The 13011-nt window shown below is 37.9% G+C and overlaps 2 long non-coding RNA genes across 2 annotated transcripts; one reads left to right on the forward strand and one right to left on the reverse strand.

The window, feature by feature from the left end:
• The first annotated feature begins 666 nt into the window (after positions 1–666).
• Positions 667–3978, forward strand: LOC147155483 (uncharacterized). Its single transcript, XR_015092297.1, has 3 exons — positions 667–764; positions 2382–2523; positions 3887–3978. It is a non-coding gene; the product is annotated as an uncharacterized LOC147155483 (long non-coding RNA).
• Positions 3979–4564: 586 nt separating this feature from the next.
• On the reverse strand, positions 4565–5530 carry LOC147155484 (uncharacterized). Its single transcript, XR_015092296.1, has 2 exons — positions 5266–5530; positions 4565–5187 (listed from the first exon to the last, which is right to left on the reverse strand). It is a non-coding gene; the product is annotated as an uncharacterized LOC147155484 (long non-coding RNA).
• Positions 5531–13011: the final 7481 nt, after the last annotated feature.

Genomic DNA, 13011 nt, shown 5'->3' on the forward strand with positions numbered 1-13011 from the left:
TGATTATATTGCAAATTATTGTAAATTAATCATTCAGCAAATACAAGTTATCATTCAGCTATACTATGAATAACTAACAACAGACAGCATAGCCATAACACATGACAAATCTGTCAATCTAAAGATTAATACACAATCATAGGCAGGAAATTGCAATCATGTGGTTATTATTACCGTATTGAACATAAAATGGCAAACCCCATTAAAAAATTATTATTGTTTTTATAGGAACCGCATGCGGCACTGTGCTGTTTGAAGGCCAACCAGATCATTTAATTCCTGCCACTTCCCAAGTATTTGCACAGAATTACCTGTTTGTCATGGCAGGAAGAATGATTGGGCATTCTTTCCTTCATGGGGGCCCTTGTCTGTTAGGTATTAGCCCAGCAGTAATTCATGTGTTGCTTGGTAAATCACCACAGACAGCGACAATCATGTTAGAAGATGTGGCAGACATGAACATCGGGGAGACCATACGCCCGGTAAGTACGGTAAAGTGCAAGGTTATACATCATCATTCAATGAAAAAATATGGACTATACTTTTACTTTTTAAATGTAATTTATTGGAAATAAATGTGCGGTATTTTCTTTTTAAAGCTGTTTGAGAATCAAGAATCTGCTGGAAAGGAAGAAACAAGTGAAAAAAGAGGACTCAATGAGTGTCAGACAACGGCTGTTAATGACCTGGCATTGGCATGGGACATGCCTATATTAACGGCTAGTAACAGCACCTGGCTCCTTCACAATCTACTTCAGCATGCAGTAAGTGTGGCTGACTAGCGTTATATCCATCAAAAGTTGTCCTACTTAAGTGTCTCCTATCTAACAGTATATCATGCTTTGATAAATGTACATTTTACACATTACCTCTGTATATGTAACTGGATAGCCGATAGGCCAATTCCATATTATTACTCTCAATAAATGTTTCTCGGCATACAATTGTTAACTTTGTATACATTTTTACTGTTTTACTTTATATTTTAACCATTTTGTAATTAGTTATAGCTGTGTAGATGTAGGTATAATTATGTTAACTCAGTATGGCTGAATGAATAGAAATATATTCTTATCTGTGTCGGAAGGGAGTCAGGCTTATTGTTATTGTATTTTTTCTAATCTGATTTATACCCATGGGAACGGATTCTCTTGTATTCATTCAGTTGTAACCAGGTGTGTTGTGAGCTGACTTTTCTATGAACCCTCTTTTGAATAAATAATGATGTGGGCTGGAGAGAAGACACATTTGAACAGAGCACTGCTTGGGTGACTTCAATTGTGTGATCAGAAGCTTCTGAAAAATATTCACCTTTGCAAGGGGACTTCTTCACCAGGATCTCACCATTCAGTTAATTGAACACGCAAAGAGTACAATACTTAATATTGTCTACTCTAACACAATCCTATAGGAGGATCTTTGATGAAAAATGTTTGCGCATGCGCGGTTGGTTGTGTGACAGAAAATGATAGCGGGCTCAGTCGCGCTGTATAGATGAGACGTAAAACAATATCGCCCATTTCAAGGCGACGAACAAGTCAGGGTGGCTGTTGATCATGCTTTGGAACACCTGAATAAGACTGAAAAAGAAATATGACTTAGTGTTTTTTTATAGTTATTGCACAAACTCGATTTCTTCGTTTTTTAAATCCTCTCCAAATAACAAATCTACCCTGTCAGCATCAACTGGAAACCAGGCTTTGAGCATCAAATTATACCCTCCTGATATCTCGCAGCCATCACAATATGTCACAATGAACATTATGTCACACACGATCCTCAAATATATTTACCGTATTGAAATTGGAGAACATTTGATTTACGATGTTTATAAATTTATTAAAAATAAACAAGAGGACTTCAGACATTTTACAACTTGCCTTAAATACATGTATACATTATATGCTTAATGAGGGTTGTAGGAGGAAAATTGTATATTTTTTAATAAATTAATTATAACTAACTCAACAAAAGATGCCTCTGCCAAATCTAATATTGGGGTCTAAAGAACTGAGCGATAAAAGAAAAAAGGGGTCGTCAAAGCAGCACATACTGTCCAGTGTCCACTTGTTAAAAAAATTGTGACCACCTTGCCACACCTGCCTCCCGGCCCAACACTAAGAGCCTAGGAGCTGTATATGTCTAATCTGTATGTATACCTATAGTATATATAGTAGTCTTCTCTCAGGATGGGAGAGGTAAGATGGTCGCCCTGTGGCTTCAATGGCTTGCACGGTGTGTATGGGCGATCGGCTGTACAGCAATATATACAGACCAGTGTTTGAATGTGCACAGAGTAATAATTGAATTGAATTTACTGCATGTATATATTTACTTGGAGTCCCTTCATCCATACCTCACTCACCCCTGTGATACTTTAGGGTGCTCGGCCGAAACTCCCGCCAACTCAAACAGCTGAAGCAAGGACTAAAAGAAACCCTCATTATGCTGTTATTGGAGTCTCGACCCGATGCAGTGGCATCAGTTTTTCCAACAGAAACAAAGTCTGAGTGCAGTGTGGAGGTATTCAATGAAGCATGTCTAGGATTCTAAAATGTCTGTAATTTTCAAAATAAAAATTTTTGCATGGGAATTAACTGGAATTTATGGGAATGCAAACGGAATTCATTAGGTCAAGATTGACCAGATAACTTAATTACACTTTTTTTTAAAGGTTGTGCGAGTTTGAGTGAGCCTGCTCATGGGCATGTTGGGGGGAAGGTTAGGGTTTTCTTTGTGCTGTACTATGGATGTTTTATTCACTCAACGCTTTTGAGTTGCAATGTAATGTATGAAAGGAGCTATATCAATTTTGATTTGATGTGACAGTCTGGCAAAACAAAAAAATATTTATTTTTTCATTAGGGTTAGTTCAAGGTTGCAAAGATGTTTGCCAGACCCACCACCCATCCATCCATTTATTACCGCTAATCCGGAGTCGGATTCACGGGGGCAGCAGCTTTAGGAGGGAAGCCCAGACCTCCTCAGCCACTTGAACCAGTTCCTCCGGCTGGATCCCAAGGCGTTCCCAGGCCAGCCCAGAGACATAGTCTCTCCAGCATGTCCTGGGTCGTCCCCGGGGTCTGCCGCCGGTGGGACATGCCCGGAACACCTCTCCAGGAAGGCGTCCAGGAGGCTTCCGAACCAGATACCCGAGCCCCCTTAACTGGCTCCTTTCCACGCGGAGGAACAGCGGCTCGACCCTGAGTCCCTCCCGGATGACTGAGCTTCTCACCAAATCTCTTAAGGGAAAGCCCGGACACCCAACGGAAGAAACTCATTTCGGCCGCTGTGTGGCAGACACTCGCAAAGAAATTTCAACATGTTCATTATTCCTTTGCGATTTACATAGAATGTTTGGTGCCGTAAATATACTTTGCAAGTGTCTTGAGAACATCTTTGCAACCTTAGAATAAATAATAATTAAAAACTGACAACAAAGAAAAACTCGCTACATGCACAGTCCCTTGCATGCAAACCTTTGACGCACAGTTAGATACAACCTTTAAGCCCATATCCAAATGAGAGGGAGAGTGTTTGCTTAGGGTTAGGGTTATATTATTGAATATTCGTCATCATATGTTCAGTTATGCAAACATTTTTAATGTTTTTTCCTTGTTCCAAGGAAATTTTGATTTGGAATCATTTTCAGTGAACAATTCCAACCTTGAACAAAGTCTGACGAGAAATCAACAATCACATGTTCTCCTCAGCAGGATATACATTTCATTGTTAGGCTGTTGAGACCACAACATCAGCCTTCACACAATTAACACCCATGTGTGGATTGACCATATGTATAAATTAGAGAGAAAATTGTAAAATAGAATGAATTGGTTCAATGCCAACTATGGTGCCATAATGATTGTCTCATTTGCTGTCCTAGGTTGTTTTGGACCTAATCAAATGGCCTGAGGAATCTGGGTTGGACGATGAAGATGGTTACTCCGTTGACTGTAGATGTAGAATAATGGGGTACTTGCGTCAGTTTGTGAGGACAGGTAAATTACATGTTGATATTTGTGCACATTTTGTAATGCATAAATGCAGATTTTCAAATGTGGTTGAAAATCAAGGTTTTTTTAACCATTTTTTTCTTGTTTATGAACACAAGTTGTATTATGAGTATTAAGCATAAGCATACACATATTGCTACAAGGCAGAATTTTAATTTATAGATACATCTGTGATTTGATTTTCTTAAATGATCATCCTCTAGCAGGGATCACTTTTTTTCCCAGATGTTGCAGAACCTGTTTTTTTTCTCAAAAAAAGACATAAATTAAATTATAAAAACAGTAATCTAATTGATTATTGTTACTTAATAGCATGCACAACTTAATTCCACTTTTTTTTCTCCTTTTTTTTAGAGTCTCAAGAGAATCTTAAGACTCCTGAAGTTCTGGGTGGGATGGGAGATACCCATGCCAGATATGAAAGTGGAGGTGGTGAGAGCGGAACATCCCACGTCTTCTACATGCTTCCAAAACTTAAAGTTACCTGGCCACTACAGCCATTACACAGAATTCAGTGACCATTTAAAGAACTGCATCGCCACAACTGATACTGGTTTTGGTTTGGTATAGATCAAAATCTTTATTTCATTACTTTAAATAATGTAGTTCTGATGTTTTGCTAGATAGGTTCTTATTACAGTTCATTGTCAATTTGTACGAAAAGACAATTCAAATAACTATTAGCGTTTTAGTGTAGTTTGCAGCACAATCAATGAACCAAATTGTTATGTCAGTGTCAATAAAGAGTCTGCTTGCTGATTGAATAGTTTCTTTTTAAATATACATTTACTGTAAATTAATGTGCTCCACTTTTAACAGGTTGTTTTCTTAAAGTGTAAGCAATTAAAAAATAATAATAATAATAATACAAACTTTATATAGCACTAAATTATAAAATGTAATTTAGTGCAGGCAGTTTTAAACAAATAACAGCCCAGAAGCGCTTGGCTAGACCCTACACATAGTTTATACTGTGCATGTAGTTCACTGCAGCCAAATAATGGTCTACTCCCATGCGTGTAGAAGGTCCTGCTGGATCCACAGCAGCATGGAGTCCAGCCAGTTCTTGAGGTGTCAAAGGGCAGTCAGTTTCAGGCACATAGACACAAGAGTCGGTGTTGCTGGACACAAGGCCACTACTCTCCCAGTTTATCAGGGGGATGTTCAAATCCTGTAGTTGATATGAAAAACAACTCATTGTCTACTGTTTAAAGTAAGTTTTGCTTACCAATTTTTTAAAAGTACTTACAACATCATTAGACTCTTGTACATTATAGTGCAGTCCCATGTGCCACAGTTGGTTCGGGGTACGATTTCCCTCGACTGTCCCAGCCATCTTTAAAAACATCAAGCTGGGCTTGTAGGCGAGGAATGAAGACATAATGGCAGCAGAAAAGGTGAACACTGCTGGACAGGTCCAGGAGATCATCTTCCTCCATTTGGTGCAACGCAGCATAGTAGAGGCAAGTGACTGCTGTGTAGACATCTCGCCAAAGACGTTCAATTCTGTAATGTCAATGTAATTGTGCCCCCCCCCTTTTTTTTAATTAAAGAAGACATTTTAAACCATGTAAAAAAGTGAATCATATTTGGACAAACAAGCAACTGGGTGCAACAATTAATCAACTACTTGGCTATCCAATTAATTATTTAATCATTTTTGAGAGCATGTTTGAATTGTTCTAAATCCTTTTAAATTTAAGCATTTCAATGGCAAATGTTTTTTTTCTATTATCAACAAACAAAGTAGTTTAAAATGATAAATGCAGTTTCATAAATGAAACAAACATTCCATTAATTTCAAGTAATGAGAAAGTAAGGGTGATTAAAAAAAAGAACATAGCAGAATTCTTTACCTTTATTTTGTACATTATTACTATTTGTATGTGTTGGAATGTCACCTTTGAAAATTAGATGTTGCATCTCAAGGGGATATCCTATAAAGCTACAAATCAAATGAAAATTTAAAATCATGCGATATTGCAAAAATGAAAAACTGTAGCTTGGACTTGTGTCGTAAATAGATTCAAGTTTTTAGGTTTTACAAGTGTTAGTGTTTACCACTGGCAGTACAGACAACCGTAAGTTGCCAATGTTGATTGCAACTGTTAATTGGTCTTTCATGTAATTGATATTTGATGGAAGTGGTGGAACATAAACTTTGTCTTTAACATACCACCACAAGAAGAAAAAAATAAAATCACACACACAGAGGTTCTGCCAGGCCAATTACAGCCATCGACTGCTAAGTGAAGTTTTCATTCAGTTCATTCTTTTCTCTTTTTCAAATAGGCTAGATGTTGCCCGTGCTGGTGGTGGCCACATTAACCACTTCAAAAACAAGAATAATTTGAATGTATTTACATGTGTCTAACCGGAAGTTTTCTGTGTTGTTGTTATTATTATTTTTTAATATTGCATAGATTTTGGCGTATTCTTTTTTTCTTTCTTTTTTTACTCACCCTGTAAACTTACAAGGTTATGAATGTGGTAGTTCCATAAAAATGAAGTGTCTTCTAAAGTACCTCTGATTATGCACACTTTTCCCTGCAATGAAGCTGTTTTTGCCAACTCCTCTTGTGGAGAACATCAGCTGGGCTACATCCACATTTTCCACCCCATGGTCACCACGAACCCTTAAGAAAATGTAACAAAAATGAGAACTCCTATTAATTATGCATTACACTTCACTGAAACGAAAACCTTAAAACAAGTCAATGGTTAGAACAGGTAGATTTACACTATTAAGGGTAGGATAGGCTAGGTGATGATGTCTGACTAACCTTTGAGGTAAGCCATACTTCTCAACAGCTTCATTGAAGAAGGCAAGGGTTGTGGAGGCTCTGTTATTATTTGCAACAGCAAGATACATTATCTATGTGAGAAGAATGGAATTGTCCCATTGTGACTTCAAACAACTGTACTTTTTATTTTCAAATGATCAAAGTACGTTAACAATAACAATATCAATTTTAAGTGTCAATTTCAAAGCTCTTAACAAATACAATTTCAATAACCTTTAACAGTCATGTAGTAGTTAAAACAGGATTATATTTAAAAAGGTAAAATGCAACAATAATACTCAATGCAATTGGTGTAATGGCACTTGAGAATATCTCATTCTCTACCTTGCATCTGTTTTAAGAGATTCCATAAGAAATGAGTCTTTATAAAATGTCAACAAAGAAAACATGTAATCTAATTCTCAGACAAAGAGTGCCAGCGAAGTCTTAGCATAAAGTCACAGGTAACATGATGGAGTTTTGATTTGTTACTGTAAGTGCAATTAAAGCTTTTCAACTAAAATGACTGTAAGTAAGAGTATTACAGTACTATTATGTTACCATTGAAGAATACAAATGCAAAGGTGCTCCCAAAGAAAATGAAACCGATTTCTGAGGTAGCCATCCTAAACTAGTACTACAATCTGAAGGTCTTCAAAAACAAAAAACAACTAATCACAATTGAAATGCCTGATTCAATGACAAAAAGTTTAGACGTTTAAAGGGAATATCCAATTATTTATACCTTCCTTGAGAAACCATCGATTCCTCCAAATATCACCATATTGTACCTTCAATGACATTTGAGATAAAGAAAAACATTAGGTATTATCACTTTTTTGCACATAGTTAAGTCATGTACAGGTAATATGTTTTGATTTGAAAAACATAACCAACCTTATAAGTTTGTGGTTTGTGTCTATATGCATCAGCGATCTTGGGCCTGGGACAGAGTATGTTCTGCGAACAACACACCTCAATGCTGACATTCTCAGCACAATTCCTGCTGTGTCAACCCTATGCATCGATGCACGAATCCTCTGCCACTGTACACGATGCCCCTGTGCCCGCAACAATCCCATCATTAATCTGTACCCAGCATGTGGGTTGCAGTGGTGTGTTTGTGACACCAGGTTGTCAAGCTCATCATTAGTCAGTTGACCGTACAAGGCCCTAACAGACATAGCCCAGCTGTTCATGTTTCTCTGCAGCGTCCACCGAGAAACTCCTAAAAGTCTGGCAATGTACGCTGCAGATAGCCCTATGCTGAGGAGCTCCGAAACATATTCCCTACATATTAAAATTTTTGGACAACCAGGTTTTGTTCTCCCCACAGGAACCGTTACATGAAGCTCCATTTCATCTTGGGCAGAGAGTAGACCATGCACATCAGTAAGGGCTTCATACACTTGCTGAGGGATCTGAATTTGGTTAGCTAGTGCACTCAGTAAAACCATGTCCTGTGAAATGATAAATTGTAGATAGTCCAGGTCCAGAGGGGCACGCCCAAGGGCAGCTGATAGTCTGTTATGGAGTCGGGCCAGTAAAAGATTCAGCAGCAGTTCCTAGAGAGAAATATAGGGTGTCCATAACATGTTTACAATTTTTAAAACAATATATTACAAAGGCAGTTGTTGAGATGTCTTAAACAGATTTGTTTTATTTTAACCAGTGTTTGTTAATTAAAGTATTCATTCATATTGAATTTATTTGTTTCAGATACTGTGTTGATGGATGGTAAACCTGCAGCAAACATGGCAACAAATCGAGTACCGTTTTCATGTGCTTGGTGTAAATGATGATGCCCATATAGAGGTCTATTAAATTAAGTTTAAAAAAAAACTCACACAAATGAAGGTACTTAAAATATCTCAAAATTGTTATAATTGTAAAGAGACTTTTGGGACACTCTGTATAGGTCGTGTGTAATGTGCATTATTATTGATTACATTATTATGCAAACAGGAAGAAATAATAACAAAAAACACACCATTAATGTCAAGGCAGTAGCGATATTCCGCTCACCTGCTGCTGCAGCGAAGAGCTGTTGCTCTGATCGGTCATTTTTCTAGAAGGCAAAACAAGATAAAGAACACTATGGAGTCAAATGTGTACATACATAACATCGATTGGGTGCATCTTCCCTCCAGTACCTGTCAATGGCGCATATGTGAGCTACATGAATTCGTTTGTTAGCCAGCTAACTAATACAAGAAATAACAATTTTAACCAACACAGGGGAGCAGCGCACTGCACCATTCTTGGCATATAATGAAGTAGTTTAGTTGTTCATTGTTGTCATATAGCCACAATATTCCAAAGCATGAGATGCAATTAAGTCCGTGGCGCCAGAAATGACGATAATGACTAGACTGCTTTAGCATGAAATCAAATGCCAGCTAGCTAGAAAGCTAAATATGTGATGCTAATCATAAAAACAGGTTGGATGACCATCGTCAATATTTGAAAGAATGATGAAGTAACATAATACTTACCTTGTAATAGCAAAAACCAAAAGAGACTGAAGTATTCTTAATATGTATGTTGGTTGGCGACGATGTGTCCTGCTTGTATCCTTCCGCGAGTCCCGCCACGTCGTTCGCTAAACCAATGAGGTTGCGCTCCAATCCGCTCAAATCCTTCTCACTTGATTGGTCAAGACAACCCTTCATTACACCAGAGCCCGCCCCTTCTTTACGAGTACAAATCACGGCGCTCTACAAGTACAAATTAGTTTTGCTCCATTTGTAGCGCGACAAATGGGGCAAAACTCACGTCACTGAACAGCAGCAGAAAGCCCACTTGTGACTCCTAGTGGCGACTTCTTTGACTACAAGTTGTCATTTCTACAGGTACAAATCACAACTTTTACAGATACAAATTTATAGTTTTTGTACAGGTACAAAAAAAATTTGTACAGATACAAATCATGACTTTTACAGGTACAAATTTGTTTTTACAGATACAAATTTGTTTTACACATACACATTTTTTTTTTTTACAGGTACAAATTTCTTTTACAGACACAATTTTTTTTTTACAGGCACACATTTTTTTTACAGATACAAATCACAAATTTAGACTTTTTTCTACAGGTACAAATTTTTTGCACAAGTTAGTTTTGCACCATATTTACCTCCATATTTGAACGTTGTGTTATCCGGCTGCTGTATTAACAAGATAGGTAAAGTTAAGTGCTAGACATGGTAGCCTACATGCTAACTACACCTGCTAGCGCTAGCTAGAGCTAGCAGATCTCACTTTAAGGTTTTAATGTGCAGTAAAAGAAAACAAAAACAAAGAAAAGTTTGAGTAGGCTCTAAATCTCAATTGTGTATATCCCTCGTTGCTACAATATACAGTAAGGCTTTTGTCTATTATTCTGTCGTCGTTGTGGTGGTGGTGGGGGAGGGGGCGTCGGTTGTTGAGTTGCGTGTCCTGCTCAACTGTGTAGTGGACTAGAGCTAGCAGATGTTACATTAAGGTTTTAATGTGCAGTAAAAAAAATATATATATACATATGTTTGAGTATGCTGTAAATCTCAATTGTGTATATCCATCGTTGCTACAATACACAGTAAGGCTTTTGTCTCGTCTGTCGTCGTCGTGGTGGGGGTGGGGGAGGGGGGCGTCGGTTGTTGAGTGGCGTGTCCTGCTCGATCGTGTAGCGGAGCGGCGCCGATGAGGGATTTTGGAAGTATTTTACACTGTTAAATGACCTTCATTGATTGACTACAGCACACATTTGTAAATTGTTAAAGCTGCCTTTATTTTCCCCCTTGAAAGATTACCATTGGTTTCTGTAGCGATCGTTTTTTTCACGGCCATCCAGAATACCCATCCATTTTGCCAAACCGTTTCACCTCATGGAAATTAATGTAAAAGAAAAAAAAAGTAACAATGTTATTACAATACCGTTTTCTTTGTTAATAAGTAAACAAGGAAGTCTATAGTGGATCCATTTTTTTCTATTGTTGATGTCACGATCTGTCACGGTTGAAGTTGGCTGTCACGAAACGGAGTGGAGGACCCAAATGCAGGAGAGCCACGGCAGTGATGCTGATAACTTTAGTTTTAATCAAAAACAAGGAAACACAAAATCACGCCCGAGGGCGGCTAGAACAGCGAGTAGTGTGGGATACAGAGTAGCATCACGGAGTAATAACCCGACACTCCTTGCTGCTTCTGTCAGGCTTTTATCTTGACCTGACGAGCTAATGGGCAGCAGGTGTGTTTGGCGGGATCCGCCCTCCAGCTGTTTCCCCAGCAACTGCAAGTGAAAACAGAAACAGCTGACCCCAATCATGACAGTTGAGGATTTATTGAAGGCTCTGCTCACCCCATCCATTATTTATAATCAATGAACTATACAATGTGTGATGTTACTATACTTCAATTGATGACGGTTTCTTATTTTTATTACAATGACACCACTGCCTCATTAGACTCAATGTACATTTTTAATGTTGCATACACATCTGAGATTAACTACAAATTTTATCTTGAATCTTTTAGCGATCCGCTGAGCACTGTGCGAATTGGAAAGCTGCTGACCGTGATACTTGGATTTCAAACCTTCAGCACCGCCTTGGACTTCCACCTCATCTACCTGCTTCCATCTTGCCCTCAAACAACATAATACATATATAAGATCTACATCACAGAGTCTAGAACGCAAATACAGCTGAACTTGCACTCAACAGCACATTACAAACACTCTAATATCATTACTTTACTATTTTGTTGTGTTTGAATTGATTTCCTTTTTTTACTGCCAGTTTACTTTTGACTTTGTCTTGGGAAGTTTTTTTTATTTTCTTTTTGCTTACAGTAAAGGTAGCTGTAGCAGCATGCCGCGGAAGGGGAAGCGTTCCGAGGCAGCCAAGCGCCGATGGAAGAAGCTGGACCTTGCTGCTCCGGAACTGAGCCCAAACATCGCACCCCAGCAGGTACTTTGCCTCTATTCAATTCTGCACTTGGCGGTGGTGTATTCTGTGTTGAGTTATTTTGAGTCACACTGCTAGGTCCTCAATGTGCTGTATATTTTGTTTTCAGCCTCGGTCCCCACCCTCTGCCACCAGTGATGGGACCACGATGCAGTCTCCAGTGAACAAGGTACGAGTTTCACGCCATATTTTAGCAAGAGTTTATCATTTTTTTATTACTATTACACTTTTTTTTAATATCCTAAACATTTGCAATGTGATTTAGAAGGCCAGAGTCCGAACTTCAGCTCCAGCCAGTCGGCTCGCCACTGTGGACGCCCGCTCCCCACCGCATACCTCTACTGTGGCTGCCCACCAGGTATGTTCCACAGCAGGCAAAATGCAATTAACTTTGTTAATGTGCAATACACATTATTTCCGGCTACAAATATAGTCAAGCAGAAAAAAATGCTAAAATGCTTATGTAAAAAGCAGTCTGTGTATTCAAGACACTCAATAGTAATGTAAAAAAATCCTTTATTAAAAATGGACTACCAACATGTTTCAACACAAGATTGTCTTCACCAGGGCATAGTTTGACAAATATAGAGTGTATGACTGAGCGATATTTGTGCATTGCTTTATTCATGTCAAACTAATTCTGAATTTAATTGTGATGAAGTCTGTTTTCTACAAGATTTCAAAATTTTTACTGATGTCAAAAATAAACTCACTAACATTGATCACAAATTTGTGAGATGCCGAGCCCGGACACAGATATTTCACATGGTTTCTTTTAAATTACATAGACCAGATGTAAATAATAATAACTAAGACGGTTATATTTAACAACTAATGTTTTGTTTTAGACTTCATGTCTATCTAAACAGTATATGTCATTGTTTTGTCAAAAACATATTTCTATATACTTCCTTTATATTATAATCTAATCTGGTACAATCTGCTGCCTTTCTGCTCATGTATTTGATCAGAAAATTCTAGCAAAATTGAGCAATTGTGACTGTATTTCAGACACAAACAAAAGTATCAGTTAAGTCCTTGAATCTCTTTTGTGATTAAGAATTTCATTAATAAACCTGGCCTGAATTAACATCACTTGTATGTACAAAATACCTGGTCAATTTTAATTGAAACTAATTTAACCATTACAACCTATGTTTGCTTTTTACTCTATATTATGGTGACTGTCATGTTTTGGGTTCTGTTTTCCTTGTGTGTCTCCCTTGGTCTTGTTTAAGTGTGATCCTGCCCTTCCTCGTGTGATCC

This window comes from Leptonotus elevatus, chromosome 22 (assembly GCF_054856555.1).
Source record: "Leptonotus elevatus isolate MCC_2025b chromosome 22, RoL_Lele_1.0, whole genome shotgun sequence".
In the NCBI taxonomy this organism is placed as follows: Eukaryota; Metazoa; Chordata; class Actinopteri; order Syngnathiformes; family Syngnathidae; genus Leptonotus; species Leptonotus elevatus.